Below are 25,849 nucleotides of genomic sequence, written 5' to 3'. Positions count from 1 at the left end.
AAATGATGTATCTTACTGAAAGATGTTTTAAGAAGTCCATATTTAAAACCTTCCATAACATTTTATCACTGAAAATAATTAATAAAATTTAATTAATTTGTATCACTAAGTCTTAAACAGAATCTCCCAAATTCTGTGCAACTTACCCCAGTTACACAATTGTCATAATTTACTGTGTGTGCCATGGTGTGAAAAAGGTAGGGCAACACAGCCATAAATGATCCCTGTTGCAATTTTTTATCCAGGTTTTTGTTGGACTGGATATAAGTGGGAAGAAAGTTAATCTTGGAGGAAAGGATTTCTAGAAGAATCCAAGATGCTGTATTTCTGTTTTTAAAGTTCCATTTGCTAAGATAGTGAAATGAGGGCAAGTTAAATTTCAGGATGTTTCACAATGATGGACACAGTCTGATGAGATTGGATGTGTTTTTGCAGATTCATGCCTTGCCAGCTGGATCTCCCTTGCTTCTTCCAGGAGAGAGGGCGTTGAAAGAACCAACAGGAGCTGAGAAGGTAAATGTCACTGCTTCCAGCCTGCCATATTTTGAAATTAAACATGGATTTAACAGATTTTAACGTGTCATAGTCATACAATTCATACAATTCATTAAGCCACATTTAAGTGAAAAGTAAGTGATAACCCTTGATTTAAAAATAATTGAGCAAGTGTTTTTATGTTGAACAGAAACACTTCATTTTTATTGAATAATACACCCAATATGGGAGTAAAAGCACCACATGGATCTGAAACTGACCTTAGATTACTCTTCCAGCATGCTAGAAGTGTGGGCAAGGGGGTGCCCCCTTTTCTTCTTGGAGGGCTGGGGAGAGAAGTTAGGGCTGAGAAAATGCACCTGCAGCTTTGAATAACCCACTTGGGGCAGGGGTGGGGGGTGGGGTCAGGGATAAGGCATGAAGTCTGTGGTCTCAGGAGTCAGGTTGCTATATTGAACAAATAAGAATACAACCCATGCAATGTTGGGGATGTACTTCCCCTAAGGAAATGATTTGTCATTGATCTAAAATTGTAATTTAAGTGGGTTTTTAACTGGCAACCCTACCTGAGAGGGAGTTTCACAGAGTTGGGAAGACATGAAGAAAAAAGAAGGAGTCTACAGAGTGATGGGTGTGCATGGTAGGGTAGGGGGGTAGAGATAACATTATTTCTAGGTTGTGTACCTAGGATGAGATTTGTATAGAATTTCTAAGGACTCACAGGGGCAAAGTGCTGGTTATGGAGGCCATTGGATGAGATCAGAACTGATTCTTAAAGACCAAAGATTACTCACAGAAAGAGGATGCTGGGTGTTGAGGAAGGGTTTTCCAGGCAAAACAAAACACGTCCAAAGACATAGAGGGGTAAAGCAATACCAGTATCCACCTCCAGGAAGTCCTTCTGGTCCCACCCAGGGCAGTGGGGTGGGGGCAATTCATCCTTCCTTGCTCTGTGCTCTTCTTACCCTTAATTGGAGACCAAATCCCCTAGCTCTTCTGCTTTCTGCTGTTGAGACATCTGTGATGTGGGCCCCATCGAGTTGCTGGTGGTAGGTTATGGGACAGACCCCAGACTGATCATCCAGTGTCCTAGTTGAGCTGTGTATCCAACAGTGAATTGAACTGAGCAGACCCTGCTTTTTTGCCAAAGATTGGGAATGGAGGAGATGTTTCAACAACTTTTCGAGTGATGCAAAATTTGCATATATGTATATATACTTAAGTAAAGGTAGAGAATGGATTTATACAACACCAGACCTTAACTATCTAGGATTGTTTCCCCACGAGAGAAGTAACAACATAAAAGTAAACCAAATGGAAATATAAGTCAAATTTGTTCATTCTCTAAGATTATCCGCAAGCCAACCCATGCTGCTTACGTGTATGAAGTAATTTCTCTGTTGCACGACTCAGCAGTCGATTGCCTTTGAATGTCAGCTTTCAGAGGAGAGGTTGTCCTGTATCTTGTGTGTAATGCCTTTATCCCTGGGCTTAGAATCCTCCCTGCTTAAAGTTCTTCAACTTAGGGTGCTGCGTACACAGATGAGTAGGACCATGCTTTCTGCCCTTTGGGGCACAGAAGCTGAGGAGGCTCAGGTATGTATGGAAAGGAAACTTTCTGGCTGCTGTCTTCCCACAAGGAGGTGTGACTCAGAGGCAAGCTTACCTGGAGATAAGAACATCAAAAAGGTGGCTTCTCCGAGTAGCTTTGAGATATAAATGAATTTCCTTTTTGTTTAAAAATGCTGCTTTCACCTAAAAAAAAATAAAAATAATAAAAATTAAAAAAAATAAAATAAAAATGCTGCTTTCCAGGGGCATCTGTGTGGCTCAGTTGGTTAAGCCCCTGACTCTTGATTTGGGCTCAGGTCATGACCTCAGGGTTGTGGGATTGAGCCCCGAGTTTGGCTCCATGCTCAACATGGAGTCTGCTTGAGATTCTATTTCTGCCTCTGCTCCCCACTCCCCACCACACACACACACACACACACACACACACACACACACACACACATTCTGTCTCTCAAATAAAAAAAAAAAATCTTTTTAAAAAAATGCTATCTTCCAAAGCTTTAGCAGCTAGAATGTTTTTGTTCTTTTTGTTTTGTTGGTGGTGGGGGAGGTTAGGTTCTGAGTGGTGGGAGCCTTTCAAGTCTAGGGGTGTTTATCTTGCCTCTGAAGTTTATGCTGTTCACTGTTTTTTCTCTTTCCTTCTCTTTGGGCATGTCCTCAAAGTTCTGGCCATTCAAGGATTGGACTCAGGCTTCTGAGGACCTACCTTGGCTTTTCTCTACCTGAGAAATCGCCCATATCTGGCTGTATGTGCCCTGTGGGAAATTGGCCTTTTTTGGCACCTTGCAGAGAGCCCTGTCTCCTTTGCATTTCTTGGCCCCAGGACCTCTCCTCAGGGCAGAAGGAATGCCAGGCTTTCTTTCCGCCCCACTGAGGGCTGCTTTCTGCTCTCCTGCGCCACCTGCTGTAACCAGCTCCAAACGCAGCCTTCTCGGTCTCCAGCCCCAGGCCCCCAGCAGGAGCTGGAGCCAGAATCTCAGACCAAGCAGATGTTACTGAGACTGCCAGCTTTCTGTCCCGGTCGTATCTGTGCTGCCTCCACTGGCTCACTAGATCAGAATCCCAAATGTCCCCAGATGACTTGCCACAAGTCACACAGACCCGGAACTCCTTGGCCAGAAGGAGGGAGCCTGTCAGTTTGGGGGCTGGTGACCAGAAGCCTCTGCCAGGTTCCTGAATATGTGGTCAGGGGAGGCCAGCCTCTGCCCAGCAGTGAAAATGCAAATGAATTTTTTTCACAGTGTCAGCATACACATGGCCCATTATCCTTTAATGGGCTCTCCAACACGTCCCCAATGTGATCCCTGATTGGGCCACTAGGTTTTTCACAAGGTGCTCAGGAATTAGAAACTTTGTTTTGTGTTTTAAGCACTCTAGACTTTTCTATGTTCTCAAAACTTGGTGATTCTAACCAAGCGACCACAAAGGGAGTAGGGTAATGCTTTTTATTAGCAAAATTAAGTACCCCCATTTCCTTTTTAAAAAAATATTTATTCATTTATTCATGAGAGACACAGAGAGAGAGACAGAGACAGAGAGAGAGAGAGAGAAATAGAGATACAGGCAGAGGGAGAAGCAGGATCCCTGCAGGGAGCCCGATGCGGGACTCGATCCCGGGTCTCCAGGATCGCAACCTGGGCAGAAGGCAGGTGCTAAACCGCTGAGCCACTCAGGGATACCCCCCATTTCCTATCCTAGGTTGAAAATCTCTTGATGCAGGACTTATGCATTTGTTTACTGTCCACCGTACAGAGTGTGGCACCACAGCATATGCTTCACAAAAGTGCTTTTCTATTTATCTATTGAAAGTAAAACCTGTCAGGCCTGAGACTCTGATGGTTCATTTCTGATTAAACCTGAAAAAATAAACCTGACTTGGTAGAAAGAAATGATGAGTGATAGTAGTGATTCCTATTATTACACTGATAAGACGAGGATGTAAGCAGCTGTTGTCTCCTGAGGTTAGAAAATGTAGCAAGGTATGTATGCAGGAGACAGTTGGGTTGGATCTGAGATAGAACTTCCAGAAAGCAAAGGTTATAGTATATTCTTATTTTTTTAAGATTTTATTTATTTATTCATAAGAGACACAGAGAGAGAGAGAGAGAGAGAGAGAGGCAGAGACACAAGCAGAGGGAGAAGCAGGCTCCATGCAGGGAGCCTGATGTGGGACTCGATCCCGGGTCTCCAGGATCACACCCTGGGCTGAAGGCAGCGCTAAACTGCTGAGCCACCCGGGCTGCGCTATAACATACTCTTATAAAAATACAAAGGAGGGTTTATCCCGGCTACTAGTCTAGAGGTGGATACACAGTCATTTAGTTTAGTAAACATTTACTGAACTGCTAGTTATGCCAACACCATACTGGAAGCTGGAGTTAAAAAGATGAATGAAGTCCGATGCCTAACCACAGAGAAGACTGAGACAAATAGATATTTTCGGTGTCATATCTTCAATGCTAGGAAAGATATGTGCCTGGGGTGTTGTGGGCACATCATGAAGGGGCACTAATTCAAGCTCCATAGTCAGAGAAGGCTTCCTAGAAGAGGTAATATTTATATGAGTTTTACCATTGGGTGAGAGACATCTAGGGATGCCTGGGTGGCTCAGTGGTTGGGTGTCTGCCTTTGTCTCAGGCCGTGATCCCGGGGTCCTGGGATTGAGTCTCACATCAGGCTCCCCGCAGGGAGCCTGCTTCTCCCTCTGCCTGTGTCTCTGCCTCTCTCTCCGTGTCTCTCATGAATCAATAAATAAAATCTTTTTTAAAAAATAAATAAAAATGAAGATGTTTCTATATCAATTAATCTAGCTGCCCACTTTCCTGGAATGCTCTGGCTGCATTTATTCATCTAGATCTCTTTCTCTCTTTTTTTAAAGATTTTATTTATTGATTCATGAGAGACACACAGAGAGAGAGGCAGAGACACAGGCAGACAGAGAAGCAGGCTTTGTGTGGGGAGCCCGACGTGGGACTCGATCCCAGGACCCCGGGATCACATCCTGAGACAAAGGCTCAACCACTGAGCCACCCAGATGCCCCTAGAAACATCTTTAGATCATAGAAAATCCTTTCAGTAGCTCTGAGTTGAGTCCCCTGGGAAATGCTATTGTCCCATAGGAAATACCTTACAATTCTTGTGGCAAAGGGAGGCTCAGTTTTCTGTTTCGTGTTTGACTTGTGACCTTATTGGGATAGCCTTTCATGGATTTAGGAGGGAAAAGGTAAGGAGGGGATCTCGTTTTCCTCTGCATCAAGGGTCATGATGCGAGCAGCCTCTTTGCTCCAACATTCAGGGCACATGCAGAGCTGGTGTGTCCGTGAGACAGCAAATCCAAAGGATTTGGGGGCTGCCTGCAAAGCCATGGGATCCAGCAGGCCCACATGAAGGAAGGCTAGGGCTGGGGCCTGCCTGCTGGATCAGAGAAAAGAGACAGCTGGCTCCCTAGAAACGCTCTCAGCAGCTGCTTTTCAAATGCTGAATGATTATTTACCAGAGCCCATTGTACAGATGGGAAAACTGAGGCCGAGGACCATGGAGCCGCCTCCCAGGTCCTGGGGAGCAAGGGGCGGCTACTACGTATTAATCTAGCTTCTTGTTTCTTACTTCGGGTGCCGTGGGGAGTACCTCAGGGTGGGAACCTGCGGGAGGCACTTTTCCCAGAAAGAAGTGCTTTTGAAACGGCAGCCCAGTTAGTAATGGCCTGTTTCCACTGGAGACCCTGCTTATTGGGCTGGCATCATGGGGCGGAGGTTCCCAGCCTCCTCCAGGGAGGTCATTCAATCGCAGCCCTGGCAGCTGGTGTCCTCCAGGCCCTGGACCACCATCAGAGAAAGGAATCCGAGGGAAAAGAAAGGGACGCGCGGCTGCAGTCCCGAGCCCTCCACGCCCGCTTGCCCGCGCGCCCCGGGGCTGGTGCCAGGCGCTGGGCCGCCCCCACCCGCCGGCTCATCTGCTGGCTTTCAGGGCTGCGGCCTCCCTGAATGGGGCTTTGTGTGCGCCCCGGGAGCTGGCTCCGCGGAGCCCTGATCGAAATGCTGGACAGAGATGTCTCCCCTGCATCAGGCGCCCCTCGGCGCCGGGCCCATCCTCGGGAGGCAGGCCCCTCTCAGGCCGCGCTGCTCCAGCCCTGGGAGCGCCCGGGACCTGCACCCCTGCACAGGGGGGTCATGGGGGGCCACGGGGATGCCGGGGCCTTGGCCACCTCCTCTGAGCGGTCTCTCCTGTGCCCTCTCTTTGCTACATGGTGCCTGGAGATGACTGAGGTAGTGGTAGTACCAAGGGGCGCTGTTAAGTGGTCCCTGCCTGTGTGCCAGGCATTGTGCTAAGGGTTTTAGCCCCAGTGAATCGAACCTTCCTGGCGAACCTGTGACAGACATGATCATCTTACTGCCCCCATTTTATAGGTGAGGAAACCAAGCTTGGAGACGTTAAACAACTTGCACTGGAATTCCTTCCTTCCTTCCTTCCTTCCTTCCTTCCTTCCTTCCTTCCTTCCTTCCTTCCTTCCTCCCTTCCTTCTTTCTCTTCCTTCCCCTTCCCCTTCCCCTTCCCCTTTCCCTTTCCCTTTCCCTTCCCTTCCCCTTCCCTTTCCCGCTTCCCCCTTGCCCTTCCCCCCTCCCCCTTCCCTCCTTCCTCCTTCCTTCTTTCCTTCCTTCCTTCCTTCCTTCCTTCCTTCCTTCCTTCCTTCCCTCCTTCCTCCTTCCTTCCTTCCTTCCTTCCTTCCTTCCTTCCTTCCTTCCCTCCTTCTTTTTTTCTTAAAAGATTTTCTTTATTCATTTGAGAGAGATAGTGAGGGAGAATGAGCAGGGGAAAGAGGCAGATGGAGAGGGAGAAACAGGCTCCCCATTGAGCAGGGGGCCTGATGTGGGACTTGATCCATCCCAGGACCCTGAGGTCATGATCTGAGCCAAGGGCAGATGCTTAACCATCTGAGACACCCAGGCCCCCCTGCACTGGAAATTCTGGACAGATTAGGTGGGCCCCTGCCCTGGCTCCCTCCTTCTGGCCCTTAAGGTGTCTCTTCCAGACATGGGAGTCCCTAAGGCCACTTCATGCTTGGCTACCTGGGAAATCATCAGGCTCTGGGGTGCTGGCAGATTCGGGGGACCCATGGGAAGGCAAAGTCTGATTCTGGCAAAATGCAGACCACCTCTTGGCCTTTCCGAAGTCCCATTGTGTTTACACTGCCATCCCTTTGTGCTTTTTTTTTTTTTTCCAATCAAGATTAACATTTTGTTTTATAAGATAGGAGAAACTATGTATGTAAGGAAAAGTTTAGGGGTACAGACACATACAGAAAATTTTGCTAAAGGACACTATCCTCATCCTCCAAGAGATAACATGGTTTTGTGAGCCAAACAGTGCATGAGAGCCAGAGCACAGGATTCATGTCAGGTGCTGGTGACCCCAGCTCACCTACGGACTACACTGCTCTGGCCTAGTGTCCTGCTGTACGTGAGGGGACACGAAGTAACTCCAGGTGTCTGACTCTGCAGCTGTCTGGTCAGGTTGAAGCATAGACACACATATTGTTTTTCTTTTTTTCTCAGGAGATAGAAGTGGTGGCAGTGATAGCATCTACATTCACCTACTTGGCCTCTTTTACACGGATGGCAGGGCTGTCTAACTTGGGAGGGCTCCACCTTTTTATGGAGCCAAGCTCAGCAACTCTTTGGAGGGACAGAAATGTGAACCATGGCTTTTAGAACAGCTCTGTTACCTAAGCCAAATGGCCAAGTGGGAAGGGAAGGACTGTATTTCTCTGTTTGCAAAGAGGCTCTGAGCAATCAGTGATATAATAGACCAACAAAAACAGCAGGAGAAATGCCGGTTAGGTCTAAAGAACTTCCTAACTACGCAATGTCTTGAGATAATCAGGCCAAGTTTTAAGTTGTCCTCCAGGATTTGTGTTTGTTTTTTTGTGTTTTCTCTTTCTTTTTAAAGATAGGTTAGTTCTTCACCTTTCTAGGCTATAATGATTGTAGCCCATACAACTTCTGGGGATGGGGGAATGGTTATCATAGGCCTAATGTAAAGGGAGGCCCTTTTATGTTGGCCTTCCACACGTGATAAGGAACTCTAGAATTGGGATCCTCAGAATTGCATGTGATATGGTGCGGCCCGCCCCTCACTGTGAAGAGCTAAGGTCCACTGCCAGCCACTGTTGCACCAGCCTCAGAAATGGCAACGTTGTAATGGTGGGTAATATGACCAACTCATTTTTCTATACCTTACAGAGATGCTTTATGCATTGCTCTGATATATTTCCTTGAGGATGTTCCTCCATTAGACCATTGCTATCATCATGGATTATTATTAGAATCCAATGGTGGTGACATATGATAAATACTGATGTTTTTGAGTAACTGAAGCATAAGTCGGCAGAGGGATACCCATCACAATCAAGTTCATAGTCTGTAGATGATTAAGTGCCTAAGATGAAGGGTGTCGCACACACTAGTCACAAACATCACTTTCGCTTATCTTTCACTTCTGACCCTCCCCCACTTAATATGTCACCATTCTGTGTGTTTTCCTTGTGAGTTGTTTCTTCTTGACTTCGCTGGTCTCATTTCTAAGAGTGGAACTCACTATTAAAACAACAGCTAAAGAGAGCAGATTCAAGAGCCTGAGGGATCATTCAGGGAAGATGTCAGAAAGGACACTTGGCACTTGATCGTGCCAAGGAACATATATAGGAGAGAAACCTGTTTGGGTAGCACAAGTACAATCTACCTCTGGTGCACCTCTGGCTCCGTGAAGCAGAAGCAATTTTCCGGGTCTTGGTCCTTTATTCACTGGGTAACGTGCAAGTCACTGGACAACTTAATCTTTGTGGACAAAGCTGGTCATTTATTTGTCAGACTTCGAACAGTAGGCAGTGCAGAGTCACTACGTTTGGATTGTGACCAGTAGACAACAGACTTTCACCAGGAGTGTTTGAATGGAAGAGTGACATGAGCAGGGGCACGCATCAGGAAGACTAAACTGAAAGTCGCATGTAAAATGGATTTCAGTGGGTAGATACGATTACTGGGAAACCAATGGGAAGAGACAGCAAGAGCCCAACAGAGGAAAACATGAGAACTGCACCAAGCACGATTGCAGCAGGAATGAAAGAAAGGGATTAATGCAAGAAGACGTCGAGAAAGGGTGTTCAGAGCTCAGCAGCTCAGCAGCTACAAAGGAGGGCTCTGCCAAGGGAAGAATGAGCTATGACACAGTCACTAGCAGATGTCCCCAGGGAGCCACTGGGCACTTGTCCAGTGCCCAGGGGGTAATTGGACTTTCTGCACTTTTCTTTCTGGAAAAAAAAAAAAAAAAAAGGAAGGATCAGCAGTGGCCTGTTAGCTGTGCAAACTTACCTCCATACCCTACTATTATGGGTGGAATATGGCCTTGACAAAGGGTGAGTCAAGATCAGAAACAGGGTGTTGGACATAGGTTTGCATTTCCACAAAAGGCGAAGCCATTGTATGGGTCCCATTGCCACTGCTCTGCCCCCACTCTTAATGGTGATGATATCTAAAAGATGGCTTGCTTTTCATTAGTGGGGCTTTCCGCATCCTGAAGTGGGAAGAATTCCACATGAAATTGAGAAAGAAAAATTTAACAGAAAGTGCCATGGCAACGTCCCGCACGAGCAACAGTATTGAGTGACTTGTCATGTTTTAAATTCTTCCTGCCCTCACGTTTCTTGTCACCATTTCCTGACTCATAAATCCGGGGCCCTGATACCAGAGTTCCTTGGCTTTGACAGCGAAATGGGTAATGACTTGCAAATAAGTTCTGTGTTCATTGGTGTCATGCCATTGGAAGACAGTAGGCCTTGGGAGGTGTAGTGAACATGGCATCTTCCTGGCCTCCATGATTAGATTGCAGCATGGGAACAGTGGGCTTGTCTCACTGGCATCTCTCTGGGGCCTCTCAGATAACCTGGCAGCACATTCTTTTATGCTGAGTTCAGGACAAGAAAGAATATTCTTTGGATAAGCAAAACCCAGAAGACTAAAGCTCTTTCTTTAAAGGAAAAGCCCAGGGGGTTCCTCTTTCCTTGATCCTGGTTGGTCTCTGGCCAGGGACCTGTGAAATCCCCTGAAGATGAACAGCTCTTGGAGGTCTAGCTGTCTTCTTAATTAAAGACAAGAAAGCTGTCTCTTCTCACACCCCATTTGGTTTTCCACATTGAAAGCTGCTTTTAGCCTAAGATGGCCTTTCTTTTGTTGGTTGAAAATGCTCATATCTACCATTCATTCATTGATATAGGAAAACTAAGCACCTCTGTAGTTAAGTCAGGCAAACTCTGAGACTGTAAAATTTCCTCCAAAGCACAGGGATGTGGTTACTTTCGATTGCCAGTCCCCAGAGAGACTGGAAATTATTGGAGAGCTTCTGGGTGAAACAGGGCCAGGGCTCCCAGGGAAGCTCAGTCCTAGGAGGGGGCGCCAGTATTAACCCTTTTGCCCATAATGCCAGGCTTTTTGATAAGGGCATTGAAGCCAGCTTGGGTTCCTAGAATGTATTTATCCAACTGCAAATGAGATTTGCCCTGGTTCCTTTCTCTTCTAGCTTTAAAAAATGGGTTTGACTTCAGAACCCTTTTGTTTCTTTCTAGGTAAGAAAATTCAGTACCGAATGCCCGCTCTAGGTATCTCTGGGCACATGTGGGTTGTCTAGGCCTGTGAGAATAGCTCAGATTTTCCATTCCAGGAGGCTCTGTTTCTCCATTCTGAAGAATACCCTCAGACCCAGAGCATGGATCCACAGTGCTCTTTCCTTGGTTAGCCATGAATTGATGCCAAGAATCGAGGACACACTTCTATAATCATTTTGTTGTTGTTGTTGTTGGAAGGCTGTTTGGCTGATCTCGCAGGCACCTCTCAGAAGCAGTCAGTTCTCAATGATCTGCACATGGATTACATGCTTTGTGAATTATTCATGGACAATTTTAAATTCCAAACTGGCTGTGGCAGTGTTTGACATGCTCCTGTTAAGACATCCCTCAATGTCCTCCTCTCAGCCAGGAATACCTAGGGAATGTTATGCATTCTGATATTAGCATAATACAAAATAAATCGGGAACTAAACTTATTGAAAAGTCATCCTATGAAAATTTCCAAATCAGGAAGAAAAAAAAAAAGTGACTTTGGAGGAATCCCCTTGTGGAGTTGGATTATTTCTGCCCAAAGACATCTCTCCATGATTACACACAGCTTGTCATTTATATACTGACTCTGTCTTCCTCCCCAAACCAGAACTTACAGAAATGTAATTGCAATGTTGGAGAGGGTATTGACACATATAAATTCTTCTGCCAACTTGAGATCCCGTGGGGTTTGCACTAAAAGCTTCCCTAGCTCTTTCTCAAGACACTCTTCAAGGGAGTTGACTCTGAGCCATCGTGTCCATCTTAAATAGTATGAAACCCTATCAAGCAACATAAAGCCAATGTGAAAATTGGTTGTGCCTCATCCCCTCTTTGGTGAAAGTGTCCCATGCCTATTCCACCTTAAAAGTAGAACGTGCCCTTTTTGTGTGCAGAGACTCCACGAAGTGGGCCCCCGGCTCTTTCCAGGGAGGGAATGTAAGCAGATCCCTGAAGAAACCACTCGGCTCAGCAATTTTAGGGCTTGTTGTAATTGGCCTGGCCTAAAAGAACTCAGCAAACTGCATGTGTGCCAAGGAAAATGCAAATGCTTCCCTGAAACAGGCGTTTAGGGTGGATGAGAGGAGCGGGCTCATCTGTGAACCCAAGTAGGAAAGCAAGACCGACAGAAAATTCGGGAAATCAGAGAGGCCTCTTAGGGACCATTTTTTTTTCACTTAGCCATGGGCGGTGGCCACACTAACTGAACTGGTCAGACCAGGCAGAGAGAGTGGGGTCAAGAGGGGAAGATCTTGAGTAGGAGGCTTCTTCCTTCTATTATGAGCCTCACTGTTTCCCTTGAGGGGTTAGAGTTGGTCTTCTTGCCCAGTCTGCTCCCCACCAGTGGTCCCCTGCTGGGCCCAGCATCCACCACCATCCTCTGGACCCTGGGAAGTTGACTGGGGTTACTTCCTACTGACTGACTACTCCTGATTCTCTATGGCTTCTCACATCTCTTTTCTGTAAAAGAAGGTAAAAACTAGGAGCTCAATTTTGTATGTCTGTTATTTTTCTCCACGGCGTCCTAGAATTCTCTGCAGTTTCTTTTATGCTTGTCTGCCCTCTCCTCCCTCCTCTTTATTTGTGACTTCCATGAGGGTGGGCCCCTGTAGTCCCGACTACATTCCTAGTGCCTACCATGGCCCTTGGCCCATAGTAGTTATTGGACAAATGACTGTTAAGTGACTAATAGTAATTCAGATTACTATGGGGTATTTGACAGCATGATTTTTTAGTAATGTTTTCAATTTCTATTTCTATGATATAGCTGAGCATATGGGAGGTGTTCAGTCAGCACTGGACAGATTCAGATTTTTCTGATGAATTAACAGTCCACCATAGCCAGGAGGGTACTCTTGGCTGCCCTCCTCTGAAAAATGAGCTAGTCAGGGGTGGCTGGGTGGCTCATTGGTTAATTGACTTGATTTTTACTCAAGGTCGTGTTCTCAGGATCCGGAGTTCCATCCCTGAGTTGGGCTCCACGCTCAGCATGGAGCTTAGGATTCTCTCTCTCCCTCTGCTCCCCACCCTGCACTCTCTCTTTCTCTATCTCTTTCTCTCCCTCAAATAAATAAATTAATAATATAAATATTTTTAAAAAAGAAGAGGAAAAATGGGCTAGTCAGAGAAATGGAGAGACTGAGTCCTGTGATGGGCCCAGCTTCCTTGCTGCTTCTTTCCACTCATATCTTTCAGTGCCTAGGGTCCTCCTTTGCCTAGGGTCCATCATGTACCCACACCCCCACCTCTTACCATCTCTTGAGACCCTGAGATGGTCTTGGAAATAGCCCAGGTATCTTAGACCTCCCTGGAGGCTCTCTCTTTACTTCTTCCAACTTCTAATGGAACTTACCAATCTCCTGTTTCTCCCTCCCCCCGCATCCCTAACCTCTGTGTCTTTTCCCTCAGCCTCCTTAATGCCCTCTGTCCCCTCTACTCAATCGCAGGTGCATCTTCTCATCTGCCACCCTCACCAGCTTTCCACTGGCTTTTACATCCCAGCATGCAAACCATTCTGGACACAGGCCACCTGGCAGCTGCTCAGGGCTCCATAGTAATTTTTCCTCATCCACAGTTTTCACCTTGGTTTATTTCTCCGGCCCCTAGTCTTACATCTCCCCATCATGCACCAGAAAGCTTGCTCACGCATGCAAAAGACAGCATATCACACAACAATCTCCCAGCAATGTGTCAGAATTAGTGGCCACTCAAACTAGAGGTGATATTTTTTTAAATTTACACTAATTCTGACTTTTACAAATCCTGATTCATTTTAGGTTCTGCTTTTGTACAAAAGGTACCATTTTTCATTTCCTGTTTCCATGTCTTGCTGGTGCATTTTGTATGTGAACAGTTTGCTTACTCCCCATTAGAATGCCCTTTGCTTACTCCCCATTAGCTTTGGAGGTGGCATTCAGAGATCAGGGGTTATTTAATTGGGGAAGATGTGGAATGGATTCAGACAGGGGTGTTCAACAAGACAACTTCTAAATATTTCTCTTAAAACTTAAGATTCTCCTTAAACTGAAGGGAGTTTTGGAGTTTTACCCTTTCCCTTGTGTTGTCCCCTCTACCGGAGGGCATTTGCCTCACCTAGGAGGTGCGTAAACACTGGAATTAGCTGAGAGAATAAAATAAATAATAATTCCGTTCAAGGGGAAGAGAGGGAAAGGCAGCAAGCACACTCTGGATTTTGGTGATCTTGGAGCGTATTAGGCCATGAGATCCCTCAGTAGGAGCTGAATGCTCTGTGTGAGGTTTCATGTGTTTCTTTTGTCCAGCTCCTCCTTTTGGGCCTTTGGTTGTCCATAGACACACAGTCAGAACTAGACCAAAGAACTTCTGAAGACAGAGTCCTCGTAGCCTTCTCCAGACAGGAGGTGGTCTTTCCACTTTGGGCTTGAGCTAGCAGAATGTTTTTCTTCTAGTGAGTAAAACAACATCCTCTATGAAGCTTCTCCCCATTGGTTCCAAACTATTCCCTGATGCTTGGCAGAGCAAAATCCCATCCCTTTTCTATCTGAGTGCCCTTTGGGGAGTTGAGGACAGCCATTATTTTTGAGATGGAGTTTTGTCTTCATCTGTCTGAACATTTCTGGTGTTCCGAAATCCTCATGACATGATTTCCAGTCTCTTCTATACTTTGGTTGCTCTCATTTCAGGGTACTCCAATTTTGTCTAGCGTGGGGTCAGATTGAGATGCTCTGGCCAGCCCAGAGAGAAGCAAGATTCTCTTTCAACCCATCCATCATCCTGTTTGTTCTTCAGTGCCTTCACATGCTCGACCCCCTGATACGTTCTCCTTGGGCAGAATGTCTGGGCTTTTATTCTGTTCCATCCCTCACAACATTCCTATCACCAGAAGTCCTCAGTTTTAGATCCGTTTGCATGAAAGAGATTTTTGTTTGCTTGTTTTTGCAGATTTCCTTGAATTCTCCAAATTCTTATTGCTGTTTTATACTTGAACTGAGTTTATAACAGTTTTTTTTTAAAGATCCTCTTTGCTTATTCATGAGAGACAGAGAGGCAGAGACATAGGCAGAGGGAGAAGCAGACTCCTTGTGGGGAGTCTGATGTGGGCCTCTATCCCTGGACCCTGGGATCACGACCCAAGCCAAAGGCAGACGCTCAACTGCTGAGCCACCCAGGTGCCCCTATAATGAAGTATAAGTGTATTCAGGGCTAGTTGCTTTTTTTCATATTGAGCCCAGAACCCAATAGAGGTCTGAGAAATATATCTCAAGTCTATGGTCGGTAACTATATCATGAATCAACTTATCATCATCCTTTTGGTGGCACATAGCTCCTTTTGTCTTGGGTGTTTGTTTTGTCTTATGCCTGTCGTGTCTGCATTGCTTATGGAGAAAGAGACTGTGAGGAAGGTTTTTAATACAGGGAGTTTTATGATTTTATTCCAAGCTCAGTTTTCCCATGTGACTCAGTACAGAGTGCCATCAACATCAGGGAGGTATTTAATAGGGATCAGTGGGAACCAGCTTGAGATTTGGTTTGCTGAAACTAATATGAGATGCTTTATGTTGACCCCCCAGCCAGAGTTCCCTTGCCAGGACAGCTAGAAGAGTTGCTGAAGCAATGTGATATGGTGAGAAGAGCTCTAGGCTTAAATAGATTTAGGTTTGATCCCTATCTCTGCCACTTATTTCACGGTCCATTAACCACTGTGACCTCAGTTTCGTTGTCCATAAAATGGAGTTAACCTACCTTCACAACCAAGGTCTCCGAACTGGTATGATGGCGGAATGAGATAATGGGTCAAAACACATGTGGCGAACTCTGGCCAGAGCCCTGTTGTCACTCTCCAGAGTTTCTTTATTCAGTCCCCACTACCAGTCCCCAGTTCTGGAAAATAAGGAGCATCCCAACAGGTCACTGGTTGTTTCCCCCACATTCGACATGATGACAAATTCTCTCCTGCAGGCTCTGTCTGGGATTCTCTATCTGTGTCATACCCAGCACACTGTCCTCACAGCTGAGGAGTCAATCAATACTCCTTAATGGTGCCGCTCATTGCCCTGCACTGTGGAAGGTCAGCGAGCATCATTTCCCCTTCTCTCCAGAGACAGAGCATATAGTCTAGACACACTGGGCAGGAGGAAGGCAGGACAGCTAAGCCCTGAGCTCCCCTGAAGGTTTTTCTAGTGCCTTGGACACACCTTACTTGGTTGCATGAGCCTCTAATGCTGTTTGCAGAAAGAGTAATTAATGTATTTGACTTCCTACCTGCCTGCCAGGGTAGGGGAGAATGAATGAGACTGTATCTATCTCTCTGGAGAAAGATACTTTTTGGACGTACAATCTGTTCCCATCAAGGTGGGGAGCAGAAAATTGCCAGGGCACCAAAAGGCCCTGTGCCCACACTGGCGAGAGTCCAGGAGACTGGACCTTCACTCTTTGCTCAGACGGCGGAGACCACGCCTGTCTCTGCAGAACAGCCCTGAGTGAATGTCCGACTTTATGATGCATTTGTGCCACTGAGGGCCTTGGACGCGAAGAGGAGGCAACCGGTTGCCAGTCACCACTTCCCATACAGAGGGTACGCTGTGCAAGCCCGTGACTCATGCCACACTCCCCTGGACTCAGAGGCCTCCAGGCACGGAGAGCTCTGTCTCCCCAGCAGATTCCCCTGATTGATTACAGGGGGTCTCAACCGTGCACCCCCCGCAGAGGCCCTCCTAGGTGGCTGCAGGCGGACTCCACACCCCTGAGGTGCGTGCACTCTGCTCTCGGGCCCTCCTCCTGCGGAGGCACCAGCGGCTGGGCCCGGCCTTGCCATGTGCCACATCTCCCACAAGGGGGAGCCCCCGGAGGGCAGTGGGATTTTGGCAGTTGAAGTTTTCTCCTCCTGTCCTCTGATTTTCGCGCTTGACCCAACTGTGAGATTTCTTTGTTGCAATGTTGGGGTCTGAGATAACACTTCTGGAGGCTGCGGCCGAGAAGCACAGCTGATGCCATCTTTTCTTGTCTGTGCTTAATTACCTAGCGTTATACACGAAGGAGGAAAAGCAACAAAGAGCTTGAAGACTTTCATGGCTCCCAGGCCCTGGATGGAGGCAGGCGGCCTCAGACGGACAGAACCAGGGAGATGCCTGTGGCTGCAGAGCCCAGGTAGGTGCCCGGGAGAGGCCGGTGCAGGGGCTCACGGTGTGGGGAGGGGGGCCAGGGGCACGGAGGCCCTGATGGTGGGAGGCTGGGGTGGATAGACAGGGGTGGGCAGGGGGGATTAGGGAGGGGGGAGGCAGTGCAGACAGCCTGAGGGAGGGCAGAGGGAGGAGCCCCCAAAGGAGTGCAAAGGGACAAAAATGCATGTAGGATGTGATGCAAAAGTGACCCCGGAGCCGGAGCCGGAGAGGGAGGGTTTGCAAACTGACTCAGAGACTTAAACTAGTTTGAAGTCGGGCCCAGGAACTTCACAGGACACGAGAGGCCGAGTCGGAGAGCCAGTGCTCGGCGACACAAGAAGATTCAAAGTGAGAAGGTCTCTGCCTGGGAGTCCATCTAGCCTTGGGCTTGTGTGTCGTGTGGCCACACCCACTCCGGACTCTGGGCTACCTAAACTGGAAGGAATTCTGGTCCGATGGCCTTTTCAGGTTCTCTCTGCTCTCAACTCAAGTCTCAGACAGTCCCCTTCTCCCCTCCAGTCTCCCCTCCAGTTGCTCCGGGTAATGGACCAGGAGCCAGGAGTGCTCACTCTGCCATTAGCGAGATTAGCTTCGGCAAGGAGACGTCGGGATCCCCTTTTTCTTTGTCTATAAAAGGGAGATAATAATATATTACTGATGAGCCTTATAGGATTTTTCTGAGATTTGAATAAGTAAGATAATGTGAATAAATGCTCCTAATAGATTATAATTGCTAGCTAAATAAAAGATGGCATTAATAATAATTAATCAGTTAATAGACCCTTACGCCTCGCAGTGGGGTATTTTCCTACTGAGCCTCTTTGGAGGAATGTGTGTATCCTATCGGTGGGAAAATTTAAATACGTGACCTCTAATTGCCACATCACTTTTTAGAGTAACCTCCTTGGCAGATAAGTGGGAAACTTTGCGTTCTTTCCCTCTTAGCCACCTTCAAATGTTCTCTTTCCCGGCCTCGGCTACACATCTCTACTTCTCAGATGTGCAGATAATGATGGATGGGGTCTGCTTGGCTATCTGGAAGAGTGATTTGTCTGTGTCCTCTGCACTATACTGCTCAAGTACATGTCACAATGTGTCTCAGGCACATGATCAGGTGGAAGAAGCAAATAAGATGCTGTGTTTATAATCCCAACACCATCTTCCATCCACCTGGAATGTTCTTTCCAGCCTACTTGTTACTTATTCATTAAAATGTCTCAGATGGGAAACTGGGGTCTACACTCTGGGTCAGGCTCTTTCCGTCGACCTACGAAGGCCGAAGTTGGCTTTGATACCTGTGGACACAGTCACCCTTTCCTTTGGTTCCAAAAGCACTGTGGTGTTTGGGGAAGGTAGTGTGGACCATGGGCAAATCCCTTGACTTCTTCGAGCCTTCTCTTTTCCCTCTGCCAGATGCAGTTGCTTCTCCCCTTTCTTACCGCCTCCAGCTATAGATGTGAGGTGCACATGAGATTATACCTGAACACCCCAAAAGCTTATATCTCTACAGTGTTGCATCATTATAAGACATCACCATTGTAAGGATTACTTACACCTAGTAAGGATTACTAGGGATCTCCCCGTATTTCACAACCTCACTTCTTTTAGAAGCTGTTTTTTTTCCAGATGTTAACATATTCTCCTATTTCTTTTCTTCTCCACCAACTGACTAGTAAATTAATATTTATAGAGATGCTAAGTTTAAGTCCTTTACCTACTCACCTTCAGAATGTTTGTGTCCTCTCTAAATCATGTGTACAGCTGCATAGTATGTACACAGACTGTATTTTTCTAAAGCCACCAAACGCGTCTATACGTTCCTTCTTTCAAGCAGGTGCCTACTCCCCCTTTTAAAACAAAATATATGCAAACGTATATTTGAGCAAAACACACAGGCTGACATTCACGCAGCATACTCACTCGGCACAGTTAACGGGGAAGAGGAGTGAACACGGCACCGTATCAGCACTTCAGCTATTCTAGAGTCCAGGAGTGACCACAATACACAATTCATGTGGTTAAAAAAAATCGTGGATCAATTTCTGCCCTGTTCCCAGTAATGAATACCAATATCTGCCTCTTCCAGACAGACGCTCGGCAGCTACAGATATTTTTAAATGAGTTTTTAAAAATACATTTGCAAAGTCAATTATTTTGAATCTCATCTGAAGCAATTAAAAAAAAAACATCCTGACATTTAAGGTGATATTTTTTCCCAAGTAAAATAATTATAAATAATACTAATTATGAACAAATCATTCAGTTACTCTCAGCCTGGTTCAACCTTTAGGTTAATAAACCAATCCATTAAAATTCATCTTGCTCAAAGGACCAATTTGTTAAAAAATGTAGTGACCTTTCACCACAAGTATGATGGATATTTTCTTTAACAATAATCAGAGCTGTCTTTCCCAGAAGAGAGTGTGGTCAAGTGGTAGATGTAGTAAATGAGGGACCTAGTCATTCTTCTAGCTTAGGTACAAAATGATGTTGATGGTGATGAAGATGAATATACAAAATGGGAAACCCTTGTTTCCAAAAGAGATGTCTGAAAGTCTCAGGCCAATTGCTTATAAAAACTGATAATATCGTTCTTCACAGCAGGAAAGATTTTAGATATGCGCCCCTGTCTGCCTCTGGTGTTTGTTCTGTCCAAAGACGTAGGCTAGGGATTTGCAAATAGGGCCCATGGGCCAAATCCAGTCTGCTACCTGTTTCTGTGAATAAAGTTTTATCGGAACAAAGCCCAGCTCTCCATTTCCGTATCACCGGTGGCTGCTTGCCTACTGCAAAGGCAGTCGAGTAGCCACAACAGAGCCTCAAATATTTATTATTTGGCCCTTTACAGAAAAAAGTTTGCCAACCCCGGTTGTAGGGTAATGAAAAAAAAAAAAAACTTTTCTTTGAATTTACAACACCAGTGAATATTTAAGTGGCACTTTACAGTTTGGAAAGTCTGACCATGTTATTTTGTAGTGGATATTATTATCCTCCTGTCACTGATGAAGAAATTGCAAATGTTCAGTAGGACCTTGACCTCTGAAGAGAGAAGGACGCTGCCCTGAGGGTCACCGTTAGAGAAGCAGTGGGGGAGATGGCTCTCAAGCTGTGCCATGGTTGCCTATCCCTTTCATCCACCCAGATGTGGTCAATGCCAAAGGATAGTAAAGGAAGGGATACTCTTGACATTCCGTTCCCTCTCTATCTGACTTTGGCCTGGGTGATTTTATACTTGTTCTGCTTCTACATCCTTCTTCACATAACGAGAGCAATACTAATCACAGAAAGGAGGAAAAAAAAAAAAAAGCCTTGTAGTCAAACAAAGCTAACTCTCACTTATCCATACTGAAGGAATGTATCCGCCCCAAAATTGGCACCATGGCATGGATATTCTGCAACAACCAGAAACAGAAACGTCTTTGTTTTAGGAATATGCTCTTTTTTTTTTTTTTAAGTTTGCTTTTTGAAGTGCTCCTAATTATGTGCCGGTTTTACTCAGTTTATTATCAAAATTATACTTTACCCCCCTGAGTTCATTTCGTCGACTAGCAAGGGGGAGGCCCTGAGGTACTGGATACTAGGATGAAGGAAACCTGGAATGAAGACCTTGCCTTTGAGATCCATAGATATAAAACATGTTTGCGGAGACCTACAGATTTTCTTAATCTTATGCTTTCTTGGAACGGAAGTAAGGGATACACCAAGAGAGATGAGAATAAGACACTCCTATGTCAAACCTTCCATGAAGATTTCAAGCCAAAGATAAGGCTCTAAACAAATGGACTTTTTCAGTTTTTCCACTCAACTGACCCTTATTTGGAGTTGTCCCCTCTGGCAGGTGTGGGTAGGAGATGGAGGGGTATCACATTGACTAACATTCAAATATTTTAATGAATGATTATTAAACAAATGAACATGTACATTTGTGTCTATAATACAAATTAGAAATAAGCAACAGAACGGAAGTACAGATAAAATCTGGACACGCTCAAAGGAGAAGTTCTTTTTCCTTATTAGACAGTCACTGAAGATATTGTGGAACAAGTGGCATTTTGTGAGACGTAAGAATATATGGATTTTAGACGTTTGGAAATGGAAGTAGGTGGGCCTTCTGGGAGCAAGTAGAGAAGACAAAGTCATAGAGTAAAGTGTAGGACTTGTATGTGATCAGAAAGCCATTTACTCTATTCGAAGCATCTGGTTACACAGAACAGAGAAGTAGAAGGTCAGAGTCAGATTTGAGAGGGCCTGGACATGTAGGTTAAGAAGTTTGGTCTTTACCATGTGGATGATGAGAATCATTACATGTTACAGGACAGTTGCATGATCATACCTGTGATTTGGAAAAAGATGTAACAGATGTTTGGAAAGGTCTTGGAGGCCAGGTCACCAGTTAGCAGCTAGAGCAATGGGCCAGGCAGGATGGAGAAATTTATACCTTTGTCTCATGGTCTCTTCACGAGACTGCTCCTCTATAACCTGATGATCGTAGGTTATAGCACTGGCTGAGGGCCTTCTGAGGGCATTTATTTAATGGCATGCCAGTGGCATTTACTCATAAAACCAAAAAGTCATTGGGGCCAGAAATAGGGGTTTTGGTTACTTCCCCAGACAGGATGCAGTTGGGGTGATTATACATGTGATTCATCGAGGTCGGGAAACAAGTCCTCCACAAACAAACACCCCTCCCCTCCAAGCCCAGTGACTCACGACTTCTTCAACTTGGAAAGCTCTGGAGTCCAGGCAGAATTTAAGGTATGCTGTTAAATCATAATTCTTCAATGTTATAAGAGAAATATTTTTATTCATTCCTTCAATCGTTCAAGCCATGAGCATTTATTGAACTCTTACTGTTTCAGGCACAGAGTATGTGGAGTTATAAAACTTAGTTCCTGCCATGAAATATTCCCCAGGTTAGCTTGGAAAACAGATGTAGTATAGAAAATTGGTAGATAGGCAGCCCCGGTGGCTCAGCAGTTTAGCGCCACCTTCAGCCCAGGGCCTGATCCTGGAGACCCAGGATAGAGACCCACGTTGGGCTCCCTGCAGGGAGCCTGCTTCTCCCTCTGCCTGTGTCTCTGCCTCTCTCTCTGTGTGTCTGTCATGAATAAATAAATAAAATCTTTAAAAAAATAGGTAGAGTACCCCACAAATGTTGCAGTAAAGAAATGCAAACAGTACCAGAGGGTCAGAGGAAAGACCCCTAATTGTTTTGAGAGAGGAAGAATGGCTTTGACATGGGGTCCTAAACAATGACTATTTATCGTTTACTCATTCATTCATTTAACAAATAATTATCAGGCACTTCCTATATGCCAGGCACTGTTTTAGATGTGAGATTTCATGGTTTTGTGGAGTTTACATTCTAGAGAGAAGATCCAAATATTAAATACACCTGGGAACCAAACAAGCAAATCTCTACCCTCAGGGAGTTTACATTCTTGTAGAGGAACATTTCAGAGAGCAGAAACTAGAAAGCACTTCGTTCCAAGAAAGAAGAACACAGGCAAAAGGAAGCATGGATTTAGCCCCATGGGGAAAGAATGGAGAAAGAAGCTTCAGGTTCGGGGGGTCTCAATATAACAAGGGGGCTTATTTATAGACCTGAACTAAGATGTACAAGTTGCCTTGACATTCTTTGGCTGGAGTTGACAGGCAGAAGATAGACACTGTTCTCAAATAGAGTCATAGAATTGAGTCCCTAGACATTCTGATTTTTTCAGTGTCTATCAGGAAACCGAGTGCTGTGGCTTGGGCTCACTGACGATTTTTCTGTACCTTCCGTCTGACTGTTCTGCAGTGGCCCAGTGCCATGAAGATAAAAACTTAATCCACTGGCTTCCTCCTTGCTTAAATAATATTCAGGTCAAATTCTGTAACAGCCAACTCTAGCTTGGAGGTCATACTTGATTCTCATTTTATCAGGTTGTCTAAAATAACCAGGCCATGAGGTGGTTATTGTTATGGTACTCGTTGGAATGGGATTTGACCTATATAAGGAAAAGAACTAGGACAGGAATAGCTCTTCAGCCCATCACAGACTTGGAGAAATCCAGTATGAGCAATTTCAGAATCACAGAGCTGGAAGGGACTCAAGGTGACTTAAGGTGATCCTGGCACCTGCCTCTGGGCACATATGTGCCTGTCTGGAAATTTAATATAAATTCTAGAACTCATTATTTTAACAACACGTAAAAGTTTACCCATCCTGAATATAGTTTCCTTCGGGGTAGTGATGCTGCCTACCCTCAGGCACAACATCTTTGAGCCTCCTCTTTTACAGGAGACCTCAGAACTTACAGCATATGCTTTTGAATATATTTGGTAGGAGAAAATCATTGTCCTTGTAGGATGTTTTGCATCTTCAGAAAACCAAATGCCATATCTAATTGGTCCTGCCGAATGATACCATTTTTTTTTTATTATTTATTTATTCATGATAGTCACACAGAGAGAGACAGAGAGGCAGAGACACAGGCAGAGGGAGAAGCAGGCTCCATGCACCGGGAGCCCGACGTGGGATTCGATCCCGGGTCTCCAGGATCGCGCCCTGGGCCAAAGGCAGGCGCCAAACCGCTGCGCCACCCAGGGATCCCGAATGATACCATTTTTGATTAAAAATGAATTTAAATATGGCTATGAAATTATGAGGTGACATTTTTGTTTGGCTCATAACTGGTTCAAAACAGGTTTAGCAGCAATTGCAAAAGTAGTAAGTATATATTGCCGCAGGTGGCTAACTCTGGTAAGCTGTACTGTTTCTCGCTCTTCTTGGTAAGCTACTTGAGGTCAAGGAGCATGCCTTCTACTTCTACATACCTACTACAGAGGCAGGTGCATGTCAGGGATGATTTGTTGAACGAATGAAAAGACAATAATGTCATCACCTCACATTCATATCATGAATTCTTTGTCCATTTTTATTTATTTATTTTTACCACAGATAGATCCCAAGGTCACCGCTTATCTTAAGGCTAAGTAGCCAGCACATGGCAATGAAGTAGTCTGTGGTAAACAGAACACTGTTCTGGGAAGAGAGTTCCGGTTCTAGTGTAGAGTCCATTTTGAGTAGTGAGGGTGGTTTTCAAAAGGTGCCTAAGCCTGTGTCTCCATCTTAATAAAGGGATGGCACTGGATGATGGAAAGGGTCCATCCAAGGAATAAAATATAGAGGAGCTGCTTTGTGCCCATCTCTGTGCTTGTTGTGGGAGATTTTTTTTTTTTAAGGTCTTGATGTTGATCAGGATTCTATGTTTGCCAGTGACAGAAACCCATCTTGATTTAGTTGAGGTACAAAACCACATTCTGGAAGGGCAGGGATACACCAGGCTCCAGAAATTCCCCAGATTAAGGACTCAAGTGTTTCCATGACATACTTCCTCCAACCTTGTCTTCAGCTTTTCTCTCTGGGGCAGTTTTATTTTCTCTCATCTGCTTCCTCCATGAGGCTGGAGAAATTTGTAGGACCTCTGGAAAGTTTCCTGGAAGAGGAATACAAGATACCATGATTATTGGCTGTTTGTAGGATCAGGAGGTTGGCTGGAGAGAGGAGCAGCTCACCCAGATAAGAGGTTGCTATATAGCCAACAAAATAGAGCTTTGCTGAGGCCTGCCGTCCCCATTTGCCACCCACTCCTGCCCTCCCCCTCTCGCTCTACATACATTGGCTGGTGACCTTCTACTATTGAAGGCTCTGCTCAGCTTCACTGTATCTGAGGGCTGCCTGCTTGGGCAGCACAATTTCTTCCAGAGCACCTGGAGCCCATCTGCACCAGGAAATACAGCTCGTCATGGTCTGTTTACAGGTTTTTCTCCTCCTGGGGAGATTGAAAACTTCTCAAAGATGCTAACAGCCTTCATGGTTTTGTGTTACTTTATTTATTGGATTATTTATTTATTTATTATTGACAGCCTACTGTGTGCTAGGTCCTGAGGATTGAAAGAGACGTAGCCCAGGATCCCTGTTCTCAAGATGATGGTCAAGTGGGAAACATGATAAATACGGTAAACAGACAGTTGCAGTGCAATGTGTGGGATGAATCCACCACAGGCATCAGTGCTGGTGCTACAGGAGCCCAGAGCACACAGGATAGTCTCCGCCCTCAAGAACAACAGTTGGGAAGGCCAGAGGAAGTTCCAAGAGGTAGAAAGGGTCCACCCCTGGCCTGTACTGGGTCCTGTTGAATAGGAAGATTGAGCTTGGTTGTGTAGGGTCTAGGGGTAGGAGGAGAGTTCTTTGCCATAGAAACAGTCTATGAGAGGCTCAGAGATGCTGAAAGTAGAACATAATCACATGCTTGTGTTTGAATGGCATAAATGAGACAGGGATACATGAAATAATTAGAAAATAACTTTCGAATAGAGAACTAATTTTACAACACAAGTGCACTAGGAGTATGGAAAGATTGAGATCACCATGGACACACAAAGGAAATCCTTTCAAAAAATGTGGATATTGATTCACTTCATGGGGAGTTAGTGCTAAATCTGAAATCAGAGAATCTGAATTTCAGTCTCACTCTTCTAGGTATTAGCTTGGTGATAATTTCTCAATCCCTAGGTTATCAAAGAAAGAAGACGTTCAGAGTTATACTGAGGATAAAATCAGACACGTAAATGAAAGTACGTGGTACTGGAAGGTGCTTTATAAATCTAAGTTATTCTTTAAATCGGATTATCTTTAAAACAGCTCTTAATTGACAGGAGTATTTGGAAGAGATGAAAAGATGTATAAATATAGCTACATGAAAAGATGCAATATTCATGTTAAGAGTTGTGTTAATTTTACTTACTGGCTCAAAATTTTGGTTAATGCTATTGCAAAATGCATGTTAATGAGTTGATGATGGCTGCTTATACATTGCTGATTCTGAAGATAGGAGAGAGAAACACTGCTTCAGGGTACATGATCTGACTCAGCTGGACATGTGACATGCTAGGAATTAAGTCATTTGGATATTGTGACTATCAGGTGTTCTCTCTACTAAGTGAACTG

At 45.3% G+C, this 25,849-nt stretch overlaps 1 long non-coding RNA gene across 1 annotated transcript in view; it reads left to right on the top strand.

Moving 5' to 3' along the window:
- The window catches only part of LOC144311431 (uncharacterized), a 354,863-nt gene that overhangs the window by 142,450 nt on the left and 186,564 nt on the right, over nucleotides 1-25,849 (top strand). The window contains exons 3-4 of the long non-coding RNA XR_013377038.1: nucleotides 436-513; nucleotides 16,716-16,840. This is a non-coding gene — a long non-coding RNA (uncharacterized LOC144311431). The remainder of the gene's footprint in view (nucleotides 1-435; nucleotides 514-16,715; nucleotides 16,841-25,849) is intronic.

This window comes from Canis aureus, chromosome 3 (genome assembly GCF_053574225.1).
Source record: "Canis aureus isolate CA01 chromosome 3, VMU_Caureus_v.1.0, whole genome shotgun sequence".
Classification (NCBI taxonomy): Eukaryota; Metazoa; Chordata; class Mammalia; order Carnivora; family Canidae; genus Canis; species Canis aureus.
The sequence above is the reverse complement of the archived record's forward strand: the minus strand, read 5'-3'. Positions and strand labels throughout refer to the sequence as shown.